The sequence below is a fragment of the Ovis canadensis genome, chromosome 1 (assembly GCF_042477335.2).
Source record: "Ovis canadensis isolate MfBH-ARS-UI-01 breed Bighorn chromosome 1, ARS-UI_OviCan_v2, whole genome shotgun sequence".
NCBI lineage: Eukaryota > Metazoa > Chordata > Mammalia > Artiodactyla > Bovidae > Ovis > Ovis canadensis.
In genome coordinates, this window is record NC_091245.1 from 191,629,618 (window position 1) to 191,652,682 (window position 23,065).

A 23,065-nucleotide genomic window follows, 5' to 3' on the forward strand; every position below is an offset into this window, starting at 1 on the left:
ATTGTCTCATTAGCCATATTCCACACAGTTGCAAATAAAGGAAGGGTGCCCAGCATTAGTGAAGTCGCTCAGTCGTGTCCGACTCTTTGTGACCCCATGGACTGTAGCCTACCAGGCTCCTCCCTCTATGGGATTCTCCAGGCAAGAATACTGGAGTGGGTTGCCATTTCCTTCTCCAGGGGATCTTCCCGACCCAGGGATCAAACCCGGGTCTCCTGCATTCCAGGCAGATGCTTTAACCTCTGAGCCAGTCAATGTTTTCAATGGGCTTCCCTTTGAAAGCCCTTTGGCTTTCAGATGATGGCTCAGATGGTAGAGAATCCACCTGCAATCCAGGATACCTGAGTTTGATCCCTGGGTAGGGAAGATCCCCTGAAGAAGGGAATGGCTACCCAATCCAATATTCTTCCCTGGAGAACTCCATGGACGGAGGAACCTGGTGGGCTACAGTCCATGGGGTTGTAAAGAGTCAGACACAACTGAGTGATCAACATTTTCACTTTCTTTAAAGTCAATGAAGTTTCCTTATCTCATTTAATCCTTACAGCAATCTATGAGTAGGTAGGTTCTAATATTATAATCATTTTCCAATGCCAAGAAATTAAGATTTAGTTTTTCCAGATAAAATGCCTTAACCGCTCATGTTATCACATCACTCTCTAAAACCTTTATTGGATCTTTATTTCTTTTCTCATCAAAATGATGCCCTGTCTGACTTTCAGGCTCTTCATGATTTGTCTTATTAGCTTGCCTCTCCAACTTTATTTCACAGAAGTCTGGATCTTTTTCTACCCTTGGCCAACCCCTGGATCAAGTCAACCCAGCATTTGGATGCCAGCAGCAATATTGCTAAGAGCAGTCCTATTTGACCTTGTCCCTTTTTTTTTTTGAATAGTGGTTCTTGGCTCTGTTATTAGCAGATTTCTCCAAATTGCTTATATATCATGCTAGTACCACATTTTGAAAGTTAAAAGCTCCACATGAAGTGAAGTGAAAGTCACTCAGTCGTGTCCAACTCTTTTCGACCCCATGGACTATACAGTGCATGGAAATTTCCATGCCAGAATACTGAAGTGGGTAGCCTTTCCCTTCTCTAGGGGATTTTCCCAACCCAGGGATTGAACCCAGGTCTCCTGCATTGCAGGCTGATTCTTTTACCAGCTGAGCCACAATTATTTAACAAGTGAATAGTTACCTCTTTCAGTGCGTCTTAACTTGGTCATGTTCATATTTCAAAGAATCTTTCCATGTTCATATCATGGTCCACAAGCCCAGGGATACCATTTACAGACTTCTGTGTTAACTGTGATCCCTAATCACAGTTATGGAGCTTATGAAACTCACAAGAGAAGTCCCTTCCTCCTCTAGGAACACACACCTTCCATCCTGATTTGGGGACCTGTCAGACAAACCTGGGGCCACCTTAACCTTGTCTTTCATAAGTGTATGAAAGTCTCCATTTCCTTAGAGTGAAGACTGGTCCCCACATCCACATCATTTCCATCCTTTTACTTGTTCTCCCTCCTTCTGATTTTCATCATAGCATCCCTATGATCCAGGGACTCAAAGTAAGCAAGGCCTATGAGGAGTGAATGCACCATAGTTTTCATCCCTATGATCCAGGGACTCAAAGTCAGCAAGGGCTATGAGGAGTGAATGCACCATAGTTTTCAACAAAAGATCAGAGCTACATTTCTCTCCTCTTTCCACTACAATTCCTGATGATATTTAACATTGTTTTTGGCTTTTCCAACACAAAATACAGGGCTTCTGTCCTTCAGAGACCCCACAGGGCAGATCAAACCCTAATGAAGAGCCCTTCTGACCATGAAACAGGAGACCAGGACTCTGGTCCTGGGCCTATCTTTGACTAATTATGTGGTCCTGGGCAAACAATTAACCCAATAACAGCCTATGTGGCAGGAGTAGCACTAAGGCATACAGAAGGCATAGAGAAATAAATGAGTCAAATAAATGAGTCATTCGAAGGCATACAGAAATACATGAGTCACACACCCTGCCCTCAGAGCACTCGTAGGCCAAAGGAAGAGACTAACAGGAAAATCAGTGATTAAAATAGGGTACAATAAGTGTCAAGATATAGATATAAAAGAACAAAATCTCCTTGATGAGGCATCTTACTAATCTGAAGGCTAGATAAGGTAGTCAGAAAATACTTCCAAAATAGTGATGATATTTGAAGAGAGCAGCAGCCTTCACTGCCTGGCATAATGTTAAGCTTTATCAGTAGAGGGCACTGGAGGGATACTCGAGGAGGAAGGGACTTCTCTCCTGGGCTCCACAAGTTCTTCCCACTGCTACTGCTACTGCTAAGTCACTTCAGTCGTGTCCAACTCTGTGCGACCCCATACACGGCAGCCCACCTGGCTCCGCAGTCCCTGGGATTCTCCAGGCAAGAACACTGGAGTGGATTGCCATTTCCTTCTCCAGTGCATGAAAGTGAAACGTGAAAGTCAAGTTGCTCAGTTGTGTCCGACTCTTAGTGACCCCATGGACTACAGCCTACCAGGCTCCTCCATCCATGGGATTTTCCAGGCAAGAGTACTGGAGTGGGGTGCCATTGCCTTCTCCAACTAGGCTCCAGGAATGAGCAGTTTCCCCACTGCAGGGATCCACAGTGCACAGCTTTTCCAGCATCTGCAGTATACGATCTCTTAAATGCCCAATGGCTATAGTGCACAGCAGTCAGCAGCGCCCAGTAGCTGGCTGCTTCCCCTGGCACCTCTCTTGGGAGGTTTGCAGCAGAATACAGCCAGTGTACTTTCACCTTTTCATGGCTTCTTTGGCATCCCAGACTGTGGATTTCTGGCTGCCTGGCACCTCAACTTCTCTGCCATCTAATGAGCTGTGGCCACACGCTCTGTGACACACTCTTAAGAGGTCATCTCTTTCTTGGGTGATCTATCTCAAGGGTAGTGACCACTTCTTAAACCTGTGATTCTTGTACTCTTTGGATCTTTATGTCTTGCTAACCAATCTTCCATTACCCCAATCCATTATAGTTAAAAATTTGTTACATTGAACTTTCTTTGTTAAATTGTTGTATGATTTCTTTCTCTTTGCTGGACTCTTGAAACACACATTGACTGAAAGCTGCTGAGATGCACTGAAGAGAATGGGGTGAAGCCTTAGGCAAGGAGCCTGGTTAGGAGACTACAGCAGGACTTTGGGGAAAACTCTGGAGAGCATCCTGGCCTTGAAAAACAATTGCAACTGGGAGGGAGAGGAAAGATAGGAGATACAGGACTTGGTAACCACTGGGAGAGATGGATGAGAAGAGAGAAAAGTTTAGGGTGACTCCCTTCAAGCTGTGATGACTGGGTAGATGGTGACACCCCAGTGGAAATGGTGAACATTGAAGGAGGGACAGGTTAAAGTCCTCTCCCACATCCCCATCGGACTCTCAGGACTTCCATGCACTTTTGAGTCACAGAGACTTAGGATCATAGCTCCTTACGGTGGAAAGGAGTCTGAAGACCAATGTTTTCTTTCGGGTACTGTGGATCATTTATTCACATCTGATAAAAAATAACGGGGAAAGATCCATTCTACTTTAACATTCCATTATTCCAGTACTTCATGAAGTTCTTTCCCATTCTTAAAGCTCTCAGTATGCAAGCCCTTTCTAAATTATCCATCCATCCCAGCCCTGCCTCCTCAAATCTTAAAATTTCCTCTTATACCTCCCAATGTGAAATGGCAGGCCAACACATACATGCTAAAGAACATAGGTCTTACTGAATATGAAATATACATTTGTTTTTGCAATTTCCCATTTGGTTTTATTGGTGTGGGCTAAACAGGGCCTCAAAAATTGTTTAAAGCCTGCAGTTACCTGAATGAAAGGCTTCAGACACCAGAATCTCAGGAGGAGGGTCTATGAACAACTCTTAGAACCAAGGACCAGGAACTGTATGCATTTGTTTGGGTTTGGAATAGATGATGGGTTTTGGACACATGGTTACCCTTGCCTGGACACACTCCTCATCGTTTCATAGGTTTTTCAGCTCTCAGCTCAGTTTTCCCTGACCTCTCTCTGTTATGTTATACCTTCTCAGAGCACCCCTTACTCACCTCTCCTTGGCAACACTTGACTAATTTTACATCATTTGTGTGATTTTTTTTTTTTTTTTGATGAACAATAGTCTATTTCCAATAGACTGTAAACTCGAGGGCAGGGATAGTCACTTTCTGTTCACAATAGAATCCCTGATGCCAAACCTGGTGCCTGAAATACAGTCATTACTCAATATATATGAGGAAAATGAATGAATGATAGCAGTTTATATAAAGTATTAGCCATGTCCTTTGGTCTTCATGGCAACCCCCTCATTTTTGTTGTTCAGTTGCTAAGTCATATCTGACTCTTTGTGACCCCATAGACCACAGCACTCCAGGCTTGCCTCTCCTCCATTATCTCCCAGGGTTTGTTCAAATCCATGTCCATTGAGTTGGTGATGCCATCCAACCATCTCATCCTCTGTTGCCCTCTTCTCCTTCTGCCCTTAATCTTTCCAGCATCAGGGTCTTTTCCAGTAAACTCTGCATCAGGTGGCCAAAGAATTGGAGCTTCAGCTTCAGCATCAGTCCTTCCAATGAATATTCAGGGCTGATTTCCTTTAGGATGGACTGGTTTGATCTCCTTGCAGTCCAAGGGACTCTCTAGAGTCTTCTCTAGCACCACAATTCAAAGGCATCAATTCTTTGGCTTTCAGCCTTCTTTATGGTCCAACTCTCACATCTGTACATAACTACTGGAACAACCATAGCTTTCACTATACAAACCTGTTTTGAACACAGTTTTACTCCCTACATAGGGATTGTTATATCGGTGTTAGAGAAGAAAAAGCCAGGACTTGGCTAGTCAATGGGAGGATTTGATCCCAGATTTTGTTGTGTTTCCAAATCACTGCCCCCGTGTAAGAAATCATAAAATGGTAGTCCTGGGTACAAAGTATACATACAGTTTGGGTAGAGAGCAATAATCACCCACGGTTACCTTCTCCTAAAGATCGCAGTCCCCTCTTTCGGCTCTGTGAACAGGAGGGGTTCAGAATCCAGGTGGGCCCATCGGGCAGGACTCTTCCCTCAGACCTGAGCCACCGTTGGGGTGTTCAGGGTGCTCCCCTCCCTCCACTTCCCCTCGGGGTGGCTACCTGAGGCTCGCTCCCAAGTGGGCTATCCGGCAGCGGGCGACACCTCGCGCCTGGCTTCAGGCGGGAGGTGTGGAGAAAGATCCACCGCCTCGCACCTTCGGCGGGCCGGCGGGCGGAAAGCAGCCGAATGTGAGCGGGGTAGGGCGGCACCTGCCTCAGCCAGGAGCACAGGAGAGGTACGTTGGGACCTGGCTTTGTTAGCGCCTCGCCTTCGCCTGGCTACGCCGACGCCCGCTGCGCTGCCTGGCAACCGCGGGCGGGGTCCCGGCGCCACCTCGCGGAGCCTCCCTGCCCCCGCCCGCTCCCGCGTGGCCCCCGCCCCGCCCCCTCTGCCGCTGCCCCTGGGGAGTCCGGGCTCCGCAGGTTTTGCCGCGCCCAGGCTGGGGGACCTAGATCTACAGACGGCCTAGCGGTTTAGGGATGAGGCTGGGGGCTTTGAGAAACCCTGGGGAATGTGTAGCACTTTACAGGCTTTTTTATGTTAGCGGAAGTGGAGGAGCTTTCGGTGCTGCCTTTGGCTTGCGGAAAGGGAGCAGGTGAGAAGCCCTGGGGAACGATTGTCAGAAACGCTTCTTGCAGTGACCCCCTCCCCGCCCCCACCTCCCTTTTCAAACGTCTTAACTCGCTCCATCCTTACAGTCACTCCATGAGGCAAATACCCTTATTATCGTCATTGTACAGAGAAAACAGCACAGAGCAGTCAAGTAACTTGCCTAAGATCATAGCAAGTGATACGGTTAGGGTTTGTACTTCCATTCAGTGTTCCAGACTTCTCCCTTTTAACCTCTGTGATGATCAGAGAGGGGGGTGGAGCTGGTGTGGATAGGAACAGAGCTCGAGGTGCTGAAGGTAACAGGGCAAGAAGGAAAATATTCAGGCTTAGAATGGCCTCAAAGTCTCACAGTGACTCTGGAAGTAGGTATTCACCTTCATTTTAGGAGTAAGCGACAGACTTAAAACGTTGAGTAACTTGCCTATGGTCAGACCACTGGCAGTGAGACCAAATTTGACTCCAGATCTTGTGATTTTAAGATTTTTCTATTTTAGGAGCCCAAGGAAGCAAGAAAAGTCCTTTTGCTCTCTACTATAACCCTTGTCTGTCATTTCATACCCATTCTTCCGGTGCCCGTTGTGTCGTCTAATCTTTCAGACCAGTGCACTGGTCTAAATCAATGAGTTACTTCATTTAGGGCCTTCAAAGTTTTCTTCAATTGTGAGTGAAAACTGTTGTCTCTCCTTAAAGTAATTTCAAGCATCGATGAGCAAGTGGGGGAGCTGGAACCTCTGAAAGCGGAGGGCTTTCAGAGCCTGCTGTCATCTGTTTGTGAAGGGTCCAGTCTGTTGGCATTTGTCAGGGTCTTACAGGTCCTTGCACACCTGGAGAATTCTAGATGACTTGAGGATGGCCGCTTGTCCACAGGCAAGAATAGGAGATAAAGGATACAGAATCACTGGCCATCACCCGCTTTCCCGCTCCCTCTGTGGAGGGACCACTAGATTCTGGTGAAGGCAGCTGCTGAGCAGTGTATGCCTTGGGACTGGACAGGGAGGCTGGGGATTTGAGGGCTGTAGGTGCATCTTTCAGGAGAAAAAAAAATGCTGTGGTCACGGGGGTCCATTCTGTGTGTGCACAAGAGAAGAAGGTGTGATGTGTCTTTCCTGCTTTCATGCAGGGTAAATAATACAGAAAATAATGAATTATAATGATCTTCGTGCAGAAGAATGGGTGGTTCAAGCAAAGCTAGAGCTGGAAGATGAAAAATGAAATTTCAGTGTGGGAGGTTAAATGTAAGACTGTAATTTCATGTTGCTGTCTGACCAAAGTGGCCTGACAGCCTGCAGGAGGCCAGGTTGAAGATCAGTCAGTCAATAAGTACAACCGAATGTGTACAACAGAATAAGTGTAAGAACAGTACAATAAGTACAATAGAATTTGATTTTACAAGGAAATGATGATCATAAAATTGAGGAAAGTTGCTTTCTTCTAAGAGAGAAGCCATATGTGATTGATGGTGGTCTAGCTCTTGGTGTGGGTAGTGGTTTTGGGGGTGTTATTATGTTTCACAACTTACATATACTTTACAAAATACCTTTCAGATATTGATCCATAAGATCTTTTAAAGTAAACTCATCAAATAGGTCTCACTGTTTCTGTTTTCCTGTGTAGTTGAGAGTAGACCATATATGTTTTCATCATTTCATTCTCCCCTCATTCCCATCAACATTTTATAATTTCTCCCATTGTATTCTCCCCCAGCTTTGCCCCATTTCTCTGCTCCCCTTATTGCAGAGTTCTTTAAAAGAGTTGTCTGTACTTGCTTCCTCTAGTTTCTAGAGCCTCTCCTGAATCTCCTTGATTTCAGGCTTTCATCCTTATCTCTCCACCAAAGCTACTCTTGTCTGGCTCTCAAATAACGTGATGTCAAAAGTTGTCTCTTAGCCTCAATTCAACCTATCAGCAGCATTTGACCCTATTGATCACTTTTTTATCCTTGAAACCCATTCCTTGGTTTCAGAACATCAGACTCTCTTGGTTTTTCTCCTGCCTCATTAGCTCTTTCTTCTCAGTCTTTTTTACTGGTTGCTGTAGAATGAATATTGTGTCTTCCTAAATCTATAAGATAAAACCCTAGACCCTGATGTAGTGATATTTGGAGGTAGGCCTTAAGGAGGTGATTAGGTGAACTGCTTATTTAACTTATATGCAGAGTACATCATGAGAAACAGTGGACTGGTAGAAACACAAGCTGGAATCAAGATTGCCGGGAGAAATATCAATAATCTCAGATATGCAGATGACCCCCCCTTATGGCAGAAAGTGAAGAGGAACTCAAAAGCCTCTTGATGAAAGTGAAAGTGGAGAGAAACGAAGATCATGGCATCTGGTCCCATCACTTCGTGGGAAATAGATGGGGAAACAGTGGCAACAGTGGCTGACTTTATTTTTTGGGGCTCCCAAATCACTGCAGATGGTGACTGCAGCCATGAAATTAAAAGACACTTACTCCTTGGAAGAAAAGTTATGACCAACCTAGATAGCATATTCAAAAGCAGAGACATTACTTTGCTGACTAAGGTCCATCTAGTCAAGGCTATGATTTTTCCAGTGGTCATGTATGGATGTGAGAGTTGGACTGTGAAGAAAGCTGAGTGCCGAGGAATTGATGCTTTTGAACTGTGGTGTTGGAGAAGACTTGAGAGTCCCTTGAACTGCAAGGAGATCCAACCAGTCCATTCTGAAGGAGATCAGTCCTGGGATTTCTTTGGAAGGAATGATGCTAAAGCTGAAGCTCCAGTACTTTGGACACCTCATGCGAAGAGTTGATTCATTGGAAAAGACTCTGATGCTGGGAGGGGTTGGGGGCAGGAGGAGAAGGGGATGACAGAGGATGAGATGGCTGGATGGCATCACTGACTAGATGAATGTGGGTCTGAGTGAACTCCGGGAGTTGGTGATGGACAGGGAGGCCTGGTGTGCTGCGATTCATGGGGTCGCAAAGAGTCGGACACAACTGAGTTACTGAACTGAACTGAACTAGGTGAACTCATGAAGGTGGAGCCCCATGACTGGATTAGTGCCCTTTTTAGAACAGGGAGGGACCGGAGCTTAAACTCTGCCATGTGAGGGCAAACAAGAAGGTTGCAGTGTGGAAGCCTTGATTTGGGCTCTCACAGGGACTGAGTCGGCCAGACCTTTGATCTTAGACTTCCTAGCCTCCAGAACTGGGAGTGTTAGGTAGTTAGAATAGGAAAAAGGAGTTCAAACTGGCAGTGGCTAAAAACAGACAAAGGGGGGAAGCCCATGAAAAAGAAACAAAGGAAAAGTCCACAGACCAGAGTGAGAACCTCAGGTGAAACAAACACTCCCCCTTCCTATCAATGAGCCTATCCTCAAGCCTTGAGGGTGTACGATCCTTTGTTTGTTGTTGTTGTTCAGGCACTCGCTCAGCCCCTGAGAAAAGACTCCCAAGGAGTCTTGGCGTCCAGGCCTGGAAGCCGTGTGCACAGCACCCGGGGAAGCAAGGCTCCCTGGGGGAAGAAGAGGCAGCCCACAGGCGTGGGTTTGCAAGCCTTTCTTTGGAAGCACCGTGTGGGCTTCCACAACAGGAGAGCTCCAGCTCTGCTCAGAGGCCCGCTATTGCAGAGTCACGGCCGAGATGCTGCTCTGGCCTTGGCGAGCCTGGCCAAGACTTTCCTCGCTTCGAGTGTTACTGCCCAGGAGGGAGTGTCTGACTCTGTGACCCCATGGCTTCCCTGTCCTTCACCATCTCCTGGAACTTGCTCACTCATTTCAATTGAGGTGGTGATGCTATTCCACCATCCTCTGTTTACTGAATAAACTCTAAGCTGTAACCAAGCTGTGACTTGCCCATTGTTTCAAATCTTTGTTGCAGTGAGTCTGAACTGAGGAAATTACACACTCTCCCCACAGGATAAATAAATTTCTGTTTTTCAGGCCACCCAGTCTATGGTATATTGTTGTAGTAGCCTACCATTCTGCATCCAGTTCCAGTATGTGCAGTTTTTCCTTCCACACCACCAAGCAGTTCTCTGACACCATCTACATCTGTAGGGTGTCCTACAGTTTCCCTCAATTCTGACGCTGTCTACGCAGAGATAGCATCAGGTTGCACAGGTAAGGGCTCAGTCCCACAAGACTACCCTCCAACTCAGATGTTTGTCTCAAATTCAGGTTATCACCTGTGCTTCTGATCAACTGTCTATAAATCACAGGACCCACAACCCTCCACTTGGGTTCAATTAATTTGCTAGACAGCTCACAGAACTCAAGAAGCCAGTTTACTCACTTAACAGGATCATTACAAAGGACATTAAAGGATATAGATCAACAGTCAGATGAGAGATACATAGAGTGAGGCCCAGAAGAAAGGGGCTTCTGTCCCTGTGCAGTCTGGTGCCCAGCTCAGGGCGTGTGGATGCATTTTGGTTCGTCAGCCTGGAAGCTCTCTAAACTCTCTCCTTTGGGGATTTTATGAAGGGTTCATTACATAGGCATGTTTGATAAAATTATTACCCACCACAGGTGAGTGATTCAACCTCTAGCCCCTTTCCCCTCCTCAGAGGTCTGGGGAGTGGGACTGAAATTTCCAATTCTCTAACGGACATGTCTAGTTCTGATAAACAGCCTCCATCCTTAGGTGACTTTCAAAAGTCACCTCATTAACATAACAAAAGTCGGCCTGGTCATTCTTATCACCTATGAAATTCTTCTTTACAGATTTGAATGATTCAAAGAAAAAACAAAAGAGGACCATTAATCACTGGGGAGGTGAGGCCAACAATGCTTTTCCCTTCCTGACACTCGTGACTTCTGTGGGAGCTTTGAGTCTCCTCAGTACCGCCCCCAGCCTACGTGGCATCTCTGTACGTTAGAAAAAGGTGGTCGCTCATGTCAGGCAGAGTCCTCAGGACCAAGGAACTGACAAGTGGGGCAGGAGCTGGACTTCAGTCCATTTTCCACCTCAGAAAACTGCCTGATTTTCTTGTCTGTGGAGCCTTCTGTTTTTATCCCACGTTTTTCTTCTAAATAGGCACACCATGCCTTTCCACCCCAACATCCCTCCCCCCCAAAAAAGAAAAGAGAACCTTGGTTTTCTCTATTTTTCCTTCTATCCATAGGAGAGTAGAAGTCTGTCTCTGTGTGGATGACTCAAATTTATGCCTCTTGTCCTAGTCTCCGCTCTCAACTCAGTGCCTTGTTTAAACGATGGTTCCTTTCAAGTTAAGTTCACAGAAGACACATCGTGTTGCTTAGGATGATCCTCAGGCCTCCCCAGTTCTGTCAGTGGAGACGTCATTCTACCTGCTGTCCAATCTGCACACCTGTAAGTTACCCATGACCTCCCACCCCTGTCCTCCCACAGCCTACCTGCTCCTCTTTTTCGGGGTCTGTGTCATTTGTCCTTCTCTTGTCTGTCTTACTGTTCTGTACTGATCTAAGCCTTTAGAATCTCCTGTCTACCCCATGTTTCAACAGATTTCTGGTTATAGTCTCTTTCTTTTCTTTTCCCAGTGGTTCTCAACTGGGGGGGAATTTGCTTAGAGGATATTTGGGTTTCCCCAGTGGCTCAGCAATAAGGAATCTGCTGCCAATGCAGGAGCCACAGGAAATGCGGGTTTGATCCCCGGGTCAGGAAGATTCCCTGGAGGGGGTCATGGCTACCCATTCCAGTATTCTTGCCTAGAGAATCCCATGGACAGAGGAGCCTGGTGGGCTACAGTCCATAGGGTCCCAAAGAGTCTGACATGACTGAAGGGACTTAGCATGTGTGCAGAGGACATTTGGCAATGCCTGAAGACTTCTGGTTATCTCAACTCAAAGTGAAATGCTGCTGAGGCCAAGGATGCTGCTAAACATCCTACAAGGCACAAAGAATTATCCACCTCAGACGCCACTGTGCCGAGATTGAGTTCTGTGTATCTGTGCCTCCAAGCTTCCTGGCTGTTGCAGCCTGCCTATTCTCAAGAAAATGCATTTTGCACACATTTCTTGGCTGAAAGATCAATTGTTTCCCGTTTCCTGTATGGGCATGTCTTCTTCTGCCCAAGATGCCTTTCCCCTTTCACTACTATGCCAAGAACTCTCCTCTCTCATAAAGCCCATAGTGAAGTGTCCAGCCTGTGCACTGCGTTATCCTCCCTTTGTCACCCTGTCCATTCTCCACTCTTATCTCTCCCAATCTGTGCCCCATGACTGCATCTCCTAGCTCCCTTGTCCTCCAATTTCTGGTTGAGCCTGTGGACAGCACCAGCAGGTGACCAGAGGCTGGGGATTTACTCCCCAACCCGCATCCTGAGCTTCTGTCCTCAGCTCCTGTGGAGCCTCCCATTTTCCAGACACCAGCACTTGCTCAATGGGGCTCCACGATTTCGCTCCTTGCCTTTACCCTACAGGCCAAGAGTGGTGCCAGCATTCCCTGCTGCTGGCCCTGTTTGCCACTGTGATTAGTTGGCGTAACTCTGCCCACACTCCAATCATTATTTTCTTAAACTTTCAGTGAAATCCTTTGAGTGTGCTGTCTGCTTTCCACTGGATCCTCAATGACACGTTAGTCACTTGAGGATTCGCCTTTCTCTTGGCTACTGCCCAGAACTTAGAGGCAGGGCCGTTCCAGTGTCATTCAGCAGGTATGCCCCATACTGCTGTGATGCATTTTTACATCTAGTATTTCTCATGTTTCCCAAACACATTACAATCCCCTGAGGGCTGACTTATTGAACAATCGTATACACCCTCTTGGCATAGTGCCGAGCTCTATAAGTGTTCACCAATGAAAATTACAAGAAAATTACAAAATGAAATTTTCAACAAGATGTATTGAAAAGTCACCTCACTTTTTAAACAAGGTGTTTGGAATTAAATTTTTTTTTTTTTTTTTTTGGTATCACAGGTATTTGGGTTGATTTGAGTTCAGTAACTTTTTTAAAAAAAATTATTTTATTTGGCTGCATAGGGTCTTAGTTGCAGCATGTGGGATCTAGTTCCCTGATCAAGGATCAAACCTGGGCTTCATACATTGAGAGCATGGAGTCTTAGCTGATGGACCACCAGGGAAGTCTCAAGCACAGTAACTTTTCCTTGATGCTTTAAAAATGACTTGGGCTTTGTGACTTGATGTTGCCTGCTCAACTGCCCTGTTTCGCTTACTTCCTGGTTCCTGATGGTGGTCCCTGTATTTGGGGCTGCTGAATAAGAGACTCCAAATAAAACTGGGAGTTTCTGCCCTGCTTCCTCCCTTGAAACCTGTATTCTTTCCTTTCAAAATTCTTTGCTGCATTATTCTGTTGCTGCTCTGCAGGGACCAAATGTTCCGCTGGCTGCCTAAGTCAAAAACTCATGCTGCATTGTGCCCAAACATGTGCTTTGTAAATGCCTTTTTGTCCCACAATTCAATTCGAATTTTTATTTAAATATTAATGATGCAAAAATTGGTGTAAGTGCCTCCTTAGGGAATCTTGGGAAAGTACAGGAACGTAATCAAATGGTTCTCAAATTGTGCTTATTTATTTATAACTCTAATTTGAAAAGAAGAACCAGAGTTATTAAAGGGTATGTTCACATTTTGCAGAAACCTTATCCTAAGGAATAAAGGATAATCATTCTTTAAAAAAAAGGGAAAATGCAAAGTCATTTCCTAGAGTTATGGCTGCTTGTTCTTCCTGTGTTGTAAGGGTTGTTTGTGTGGGCAATTAAAAGCCCCGTTTCTTCTGCTCTCTGCTAAATATGTCTCCGTCTGCCTAATTCTGCTGTGGGGGTCTCGGTCTAATCTCATCATTCTAGTTACTTGTTATGTGAAATAGCCACACCCAAGTTTTGTTTCCTTTGTACCAGAAAGATAAAGAAGATGAATAGAGAGGAATGGTCAGCAATCTAATCCACAATCCACCTTGACAATTTCGTAGTAGGGCCCAGAAAAAATGAAGCTGATATAGGCTGAGCAGGACCACATTATGACTTCCGTGAATCTCAGGTAAATTTGCTTTTGTAGGCCCTCTTCCACCATTAAAAAAAAAAAAAGTATGTTTACAACTCTGTCAGCATATGACAGATACGGTAATATATTAAAATATTTTTGTGGACCCCTAAACATTTTTTGGTCCCTAGGTTCTTGTCTCCTGGGCCTAAAGAACTAGTCAGCTATGTGAGTGAGCAGTGGGACAAAAAAGGAGCTTGATTCCTTATTTCAGGGTCTAAAGATACGGAGTTCCAGTCTGTTCTCAGTGAAGCCTACATTGGAAGGTTATGAGCCTAAGTAAGGTGAATGAATGTTCTTCTGAGAGGCTTGTTGGAGAAGGGGTGTGGAGGCTTGGGCAGCTGTGGACCACAAGGCTCAGCCACCTCCCAGATCCAGGCTGCTAATCTCTTTACCTTGTCTATACCTTTTCTGTATGAGAGTAAGGGTGTTACAGTCTCTGCTGTGAGAGGGTCTAGGGTGAATGTCCCACTTTGCAGATAAACAGCCTAAGGCATGGTGAGATGAGCCTGGGTGGCTTGCTCTTCTGTAGCTGATTCAGATTCTAAGGCCTTGCTGCTTTCTTGGCAGCACAAAGAAGAAACACTTAAGATAATTTTTTCTGACTATAAAAATGATACTGGTTTATTACGAAATTTGGGGGAAAAATAAGTTAAGAACAGATTAAAACAAAACAAAACAAAACTCCTTTAATTCCAATTCCTAGAGCCAACCACTGCCCACTGCCTCATGAAGCTGTATAAACAGCTGAACCCTTCCACTGGTGGGACAGGACTAGTCCAGCTCCCAGGACCTGAACCACAGTGCTGGTTGTTGTTGCTGTTTTTGCCTGTTATCACTGCCAACTATAAAATGGCTGGATTTTACCAAACTTTCCCACCCTCCAAGGCTTATTAACTACAATATTAAATGAAAAAAGCAGGTTGCAAACTGTATGTACAGTATGATCTCAATTGCATAGCAACACACATAACTGAGGAAGGCAATAGATAATTATGTCAACAGTGATATTAGGCCACAGAAGCTCCAGTGTGGATGAGGGGCAGCTTTTTGGGAGGATGGCAGCTTTTCAGCACATATAAACCCTCCTCCACAGGCAATTTCCTATGCACAGGATGTTTCCTATGCGATTTCCAGGCAGTTTCCTATGAATAACATTCTGCTGTTTGTACTCCTAGTAGAGGTAAAGGGGGGCAGTGACCCTTCCTGCATAAACCCCAAATCTTCAGGGATACCTGTCCTCCCTCTTCTCCTTTCTCCCATGCCCACCCATGAAGCAGCAATTTCTGCAGGCTCCCATTTATATTCAAGTCTGGCAGTGGATGGTCCTGGCTGTCCTCTTGGGAACATGATTCTATTCTCTACATAAAAGCAAGGATACAATTAAAGCTACGCATCAGAGAGCAATCAAGGGAGCTGACAACGCCATATTGCTGTGAAAAGGGTGCCATTGAATGAGGTCAGTTTCAGCGGCAGACTCTTCCTACTGTTGCCACAATTGCACAGAAGCAGCTTCTGTAGACCCTCAGAAATAGAGCCTTCCCAGCAGGCAGGAATCTGACTCATCCCAGAGAGATGCGGTTCTGCAGACAAAATATTTTGTCTTCTTCACGGTCTGGTCCAGTGTCTTTCAGTGTTTCCTGTAGTTCTAATCTGAATCCTGCCTGCTAAGTTTTCATCCCATACCCATTTTCCTTTATGAAGATAGAAGACATTGGGTTGTGCGTCCCCAATCTGATAACCCTCCAGAGCTTGATGCTGAGTTTCTTCTAAAGTGTCTATGCCAAGCCCAGAAAATTAGAATGATACCAGGTTAAGAAACTGAGTCTAAATGGTACATTCAGTAATGTAATTCAACAGATAATTTGTTCGAGCACCTACTATGTGCCAAGCATGAGAGAAATAGACAAGGGGACACGGGCTGAACCAGAAGGTATTAGCACGGGCTACCTCAGATGTTGTGTTCAAAGACCCCAAGTCCTCTTCAGTTTTTAAAGTGAGTTTTGAAGGCAGTTAGACTTGGGTTGAATCCACTTATTACTCTTTCTGTTATCAACACCAAGTTGCTCACCTACTTGAGTCTTGGTTTTATTACCCCAAATGGGAATAATAGTACCTATTTCAGAGGTTGTAGAATAAAGGAAATCATTTAAGCAAGGTACAGGTCCTGATAGTGGAAGTTGCTCTGTAAATGTTGCTCCTTCATTCAGGTTTATAATGATTTGGAGACATCAGCAATATCGGATGTAATATGAAATTGGTTTTTATTTTTAAAATGTGAATTCTAATATGTATTGTTCACCTTGTGGATCATATAATTCCAAATTGACTTCCTATAAACTCAGTGATGATCTGTTATTAATGTGCCAGCATTCATTCACCCAACAAGTATTTCTTAAGTATCTTTTATAGTGTAGCCAGTGTATGCTAGGGGAATAAAAACATCTTTAATGTAAGCTTGGTGCTTACATGATCAGGAAGGGAAATCTGCTAGGAAGAAAATCCTGTATGGAAGGAGTTTCCAGGACAGCAAAAGATGGGGCTCTGAGACAAACAGATGCCAGTAGAGATACTTCTCCAGTGCTGGCAGCAACAGTCCTAGCAAATGCCTGCCTACAGAGGATTCTGGGAGGCTGGAAGGCTGGACTTGCCGCTCATTCTTGAATTGCATTTATTCTGGGAACCAAGCAGAGTGCTGTGTCAATCTGCTAAGAAGGAGGCAGAGTTAAAAATAGGATACGTGCTGAAAATAGGAAATAAGAAAGATGAAAGATGGCATTTGGGGTTTTCATGGTGCGCCCCCACCCCTTGAGCAGAGCAAGGGAAGCCATCTATTTTGGTGGAGGCAAGAAATTCAGGGGCCATTATTTTAAGAGAAATGGAAGGGAGAGAGGGAATGGGAAGTAGAAAGTGTTGAAAAGTGGAGAGCTGGGAAGAAATGAGTGAGAGGTGAACAGAGCAGTGGGAAGGTAAGCTGCTCCCTCCTCTCCTTCTCCCCCAGGCGGATGAGATGAAATCAAAGAGAAAAACCTATGTGAAGACTTACCCAGCTGGAGAGAAACTTGAAATAGCAAGATAGTAATCACACATGGCCAGAAAGGGGGATTGGATAGGAAAATAATCAAAAAGCTTAAGCCATAAAAGTGGATTTAGGTGGGAAGGCTGGTATGAGATAAAAGACCAGACTTGGTCACTAGCATTCCCTGGTAGCACAATTTACCCTTTCTCCTAAAGCCCACCTTGACACTCAGCCCTCAATGTGAATACTTTCAAAAGCATTAGTGAATCAATAATGAGGTGTCCTCCCATCAGGAATGGGCAAGGGTGTTCTAACTGTGTTGAAGGATGCTGTAGTGGAAAAAATTCTTGGAGTTGGTGTTGGGTTCTCATTCCAGCATTGTCATCAACTGGCCATATGACCTCAAACAGGTCACCAGACCTCTGTGACTAGGTTTGGATATAGACTCTGTCGTGAACTGCCTCTCCAGTCTTGATCTATTTATTTCCCTTCTGCAGACTTCCTTTTCTTTATCCATACAGTGATGGATATTATACTGTGTCTTAGAAGCTGCTGCCAGGGGTAAAATTCTGTATTTTAATACTTGGATGAATGCTGAGGGGGGGTCACGAGAGCATCTTTAGCAATTACCCACCTAGAGTAAGGTGGGAAGGGAGCCTAGAGAGAAGATACAATGGAGGCTCCTCAAGGAGGCCTTGGAGAAACAACAGCACTCTGCCAAGAGGATGAGATGGACCCAGCTATCTTGCAAAGGGAAGGGATGGAACTACAGGTATGGATCTGCTTCTTTTCCCCAAAGTGATCTCTTTCTGAGGTCCAAAAAACAAGATTTGAAAACCTTGTAGGTCAGAGGACATCCAAGTGCATCAATGTTGAGAAGTGTTCCCTAAAATCCTGTTGCTGAGCATATAGCAAATCACAATATGCATAAAACTACATATCCTTTGTTATTGTAAGTCAGTTACTCAGCTAAACAACAAAACAAAAGCCAAACAAAAGTGTGTTGAGTCCTACTATATGCCAGATCCCTGTGGCAGAGCTGAGGCTGAAATGGGGTCAAGGATTGGAAATTTGATGATTTCTTCCTCCCTTTCAAACAAAATTCCCATCTGGCTTATTTTAGCAAAGAGATAAATAAGAAGTAATCTGCTTAAACCAGTCATTCATTGTAAATGACTGGCCTATGGTAACTTGCTAGAAGAGATGTTCATATTCTTTTTTAAAGGAGAACCCTAACCCAGCGCTTCTTAACCTCTAATGAGCATACAGATCACATGGGAATCTTGTCAAATGCAGTTATGATCCAGTAGGTCTGGCATGAGGCCCGAGACTCTGCTTTTTGACAAGCTCCTTCTCAGGCAGTGCTGATGCTGCCTGTCCAGGTTGGCAGTTGAAGGAGCATAGCCCTAACTCAGATAAAGCTCAGGTTGACTTTGCCACCAGTCTATCCCTACACAGGGTTTGCCGTAAGGCAAGAGGTTATGATAGCCATTCAGTTTGCTAAAACATCACACTTTGTCAATGACAAAACACCTATAGCAGAGGGGACACTCTGCCTATTGGTAATAGTCTTGGTTTCCCACCAAGGTTTCTGACCAAGACTCACATTTATCCCCAAATATGGAACATACTGTTTACAACTCTTGATATAAGAGTGAGTTGCTTGTCTCCTAGACCAGGACTTCCAATATCCAAGGCTGACATGCCACCCTCCATTCCAGACAGTGACCTAGTGACCAGTACCTGAATTCATACCTATTGTCAGAATTTTAAAAGATTTGAGGGATTAGTCACACAACTTTAAGATAAGCAGATATTTCTGGAGTATCCAGGTGGACTCCCTGTAATCACAACGATTCTGAAAAGTGAAAGAGGCTGGCAGAAGAGAAGGTCAGGGTCGCAGAAGGACATGTAAGAAAAACTAGGCCTGCCCTTACTGGAGGTGGAGGAAGAGGGCCATGAGTCAAGGAATGGGGTTGATTCCTACACACTGGAAAAGTCAAGTGAACGAGTTTCCCTTAGAGCCCCCAGAAAGGACTGCAGCCCTGCTGACACTTTGATTTTTGCTCAGTGAGACCTGTGGTTGACTTCTTACCTACAGAGCTGTGCAACAATAATTCATGTTGTTGTAAGCCACTGAAATTGTGCAACTTACAGCATCAATAGGAAACTAATACACCACACCAGGGGACAGTTAGTTCATTCATTTTTAATGTGAATGGCAAAATCTATCCATCTATCTATCTACCTACCTGTGTGTCTATCATCCATCTACCTATTATCTATCTATATTTTTTTCTTTCATATATCCTTTGGGGTTCAAGTGTGCATGCTTGAATTGATCCCATCCTCAGTTCATGGAATATCATCATCTTTCCATGGAATGGCCCTCTTTCTTTTCAAGAAAAAAAATCAATTTTAATGTGTTTTCCCTTCACCCACCATTCCCAATTTCCCTGCCTTCCTCCCATAGGCATCTACTCTATTTAGTCCTTCCAATACATCTGACACATATTTATTTAGATATATGAGCAACTTTAACAAAAATACACAAGGCTGTTTTATGTGGGTGTGTAATACATAAGTGAATTGGGCTATAAATCTTATTTTTATTTTTTTCTCTCAACTCTGTTCTTGAGATCAATCCAGATTTCTGTATATCTGGTTCATTATGCTTCTGTATGCATACACATTTTACTTGTCTGTGCATTAGAGATGGACATCTAGGTGGTCCTCACCACTGAGGCCATGAACTTCCTTAGGCACATCTCCTTGTTTCCCTAGGAGGAATTTCCCTCCAGGTATACATAGTAGTGTTTTGGTAGATTTTAAGGTACACAATTATCCTTCAGAATGGCTATACCAGCTGTGGATGAGGGTCTGATTTCTCCACCTCTTTGCCAATGCTTAGTAATATCTGACTCAAAAAGTATATACAGCTATGGGCAACAGCTAACTGTGAAAGGAAGTAGAGGTGATTTAGTGGAAATCATGCTATGAATGAAGAATGTTTGGGAATATATAGAAAATAAGTCTTGGAGGAAGAGAGTCTTAGAAGAGATAAATGTGGCTGGAAAGAGGAAAGCTTTCCAGGCAGGAAAGATGTGTGCAGGGGTCACAGGGGTTCGGACTGATGACTCTTGAGTGACCCTTAAGGGCAGAGATGAGCTCTCTTCCTCTGACTTTAGTTATCTGGCACTCAGTCCATCCCCCTCCCACCCAAGGAAAAAGATCTCTGAATTTCCCTGGGGATATGAGGGGCTCTCAGCTTCCAACTCCCCTCTCTTCCTTAACTCTCTCTTTGCCGCTTTGAAAATTTATACAGTTTAATGAATTTGACAGATGCATACCCTTGGGAAACCATGATCACAATCAAACTATAGGACATGTCCGTGCTTGCATGCGTGCATGCTGAGTCGCTTCAGTCCTGTCTGACTCTTTCTGGGACCCCATGGACTGTAGCCCACCAGGCTCCTCTGTCCATGGGATTTCCCAAGCAAGAATACTGGAGTGGCTTGCCACACCTTCCTCCAGCGGATCTTCCTGATCCAGGGGTCAAACCCGTGTCTCTTATGCCTCCTGCATTGGCAGGCGGGTTCTTTACCACTAGCACCACCTGGAAACCCCAGGACATGTCCAGGCTCCCCTAAAAGTTTCCTTAGACATATTTGCAGAACATCCTTTCCTCTGTCCCTAGCCCCACGGAACCACTGATCTCTTTTCTGTTACCGTAGGGAAGTTTACCAGAGAAGGCAATGGCACCCCACTCCAGTACTCTTGCCTGGAAAATCCACGGATGGAGGTAGGCTGCAGTCCATGGGGTCACGAAGAGTTGGACCAACTGAGTGACTTCACTTTCACTTTTCACTTTCATGCATTGGAGAAGGAAATGGCAACCCACTCTAGTGTTCTTGCCTGGAGAATCCCAGGGACAAAGGAGCCTGGTGGGCTGCCGTCTCTGGGGTCACACAGAGTTTGACACGACTGAAGCGACTTAGAAGCAACAGGAGCAGGGAAGTTTACATTTTCCAAAATTCTGTATAAATAGAGTTTTATAATATATCCTCTTTTGTGTCTGGCTTTTTTCATTATGATTATCTATTTTGAGATTCATCCATCTTATTGGCATATCAAAATTTTTACTAAATTGCTGAATAGTATTCCATTGTATGAGTACATGACATTTTATCTGTTTCCTTGTTGAGAGACATTTAAGTTGCTTTCTCTTTGGGGCTATTATGATTAAAGCTACTATGAATATTCATATAGAAACTTCCATGTTTGCTTTAATTCTCTTGGATAAATAGGAGTTCAATGATTTGACCAAATGACAGGTGTATGTTTAACATTTTAAAAAATTGCTACATTCTTTTTCAAAGTGACTGTACTATTTTACATCCCCTGTAGTATTATAGAAGAGTTCCAGTTAATCCACATCCTTGTCAATGGTTGATACGGTCAGTCTTTTTAAATTTTTTCCTATTCTAATGGGTGTGTAATGGTATACCATGATGATTTTAATTGCCAACAATTAATGATGTGGGGCATTTTTATGTGGTTATTGGCCATTCATAACCTTCTTTCATGAAATGCTGCTTCAGTTTTTGACCATTTTAAAGTTTCATTCTCCGATCCTTTTGTAGTTCATGAGCGTGATGATTGGGTGTTCATGCTGCTGCGTGACATGTCCCTCCCCACAAACCTTCTTACGACACCAGCACATTACCCGTCTGACGTAATAAAATGAAATAAAATAAAATTTCATTCTTTGTACTTTTATTATTGATTTGTACATGTTCTTTATATATTCTAAGTCCTTTGCTATATATGTGTGCTACAAATATTTTTCCCATTCTGTGGCATAACTTTTCATTTTTAGAAACAGTATCAGTTTTAAAAACAGTTCAAAGACAGCTTAAAGAGCAGCATATAAAATGTTTAATTAACCCCAATCTGTTAGCTTTCTGTTTTATCTTTTGTGTATACTAAGAAATCTTTTCATACCCTGAGATTGCAAAGTTTTTCTCCTGTGTTTTCTTTTAGAAATTGTATGGTTTAGGATTTTATATCTTTATGCATAATCTTCCTCCTCTGATCTCTCAGATCCTTGGGTCCATGGGTCTTTCCTGGAAGGGTCAGTAGCATCTCTTTGTATCTATAAGGGGAATAAATCTGAAGACCTAGCTGGCATCCTTTATATATAATGTATTCTTGCCCAAAGTGAATCTAATGTATAATGAAAAGGACCTAGCTAGAGTCCATTATATATGATGCTGTGTACTTCATAATGTATCTCAGCAGGGGACATATAATAACAGATTATTTGACTAGTGGTGATGATCATGTGGTTAAAATGGTAACTTTCAGATATGTGTTTTTCCTTTGCAGCTCCAAATAATTTGTGAGATGATACTATTTACCAGTACACTTTTTCATTTCTTTTCCCTTTTTTTTGTTTTGGTTGCTTCATGCAGCATGTGGGATCTTAGCTCCCCAACCAGGGATCCAACCCATGGCTCTGCAATGGGAGTGTGGAGTCTTAACCACTGGGCAACCAGGGAAGTCACCAGAATACTTTAAAAATGATCATTAAACCTTCTTAGCCCTCTTAGAGAAACGAACATCTACAGCTAAACAGTAAGGATGATCATCAAAGAGTCGAATCTTGAATCCATAACTCTCCTAGGGAGGGCAGTTCAGCTAATTCTTGGCCATTTTAGCCCTTGACCTCTTCATGTCTGCAACAGGAAGAAAGCACTCCATCCTTTACCTTCCCTGTCCTCCTTCCTCATGGCTGTTTCAGTAAGCCGTAGCACTCAAATGAGCCAGTCGTTTCCATTGTAACTGTCCCTAAAGCTTACCCAGCTCTCCTTTCCTATCTTGTTACTGGCAATAACCCTTTACTCCAGTGTTTTGGAGACTTCCCAGGGGAGTCTCTCATGCACTCGAGAACCTCTCTCTTGCTTTTCATCTCTGTGACCACACTGGTCTATCTATGCCAATGTCTCAGGGCTCCCAGACCTACAAACTTCCATGGTGCCAAAGATGACCCATGCTTCCAGTCTTCCCAGGTTAAAGTCCTGCTGGTGAGGGCTGCTATGTAAGGTGGAGAAGACCACGTGGGTAGGGCACTTTTCCCTGGATGCCACAGTAGCACCTGTGTTTGTATTCCTCTGCCTCACAGCATTGATTGTGAAATCATATCCTTCAGTTTCTGCTTCAGTCTCTAGAACTAGAATCGTCATAAATACCCAGGACAGACACCTTGCTTTCTTCTGATTTTCTCCAGGTGCCTGAGAAAAAACACCTTCCCTCTTCCTTTAGCCAAATCAGCTCCTGGCATTCCTGCCCACTTTTCATCAGAGGAATGTGAA

At 44.2% G+C, this 23,065-nt stretch overlaps 1 protein-coding gene and 1 non-coding gene across 3 annotated transcripts in view; one reads left to right on the forward strand and one right to left on the reverse strand.

Moving 5' to 3' along the window:
• The window catches only part of ROPN1 (rhophilin associated tail protein 1), a 30,321-nt gene extending 24,892 nt beyond the window's left edge, over positions 1–5,429 (reverse strand). Inside the window, exon 1 of one of the 2 annotated variants that reach the window (XM_069579331.1) lies at positions 5,178–5,429. The gene's annotated coding sequence lies outside the window, so the exon portion shown is untranslated. The remainder of the gene's footprint in view (positions 1–5,177) is intronic. The other variant, XM_069579330.1, reaches the window with a different exon arrangement.
• Positions 5,430–21,322: 15,893 nt separating this feature from the next.
• On the forward strand, positions 21,323–21,427 carry LOC138431667 (small nucleolar RNA U13). Its single transcript, XR_011253816.1, has one exon. It is a non-coding gene; the product is annotated as a small nucleolar RNA U13 (small nucleolar RNA).
• The last annotated feature ends 1,638 nt before the right edge of the window (positions 21,428–23,065 follow it).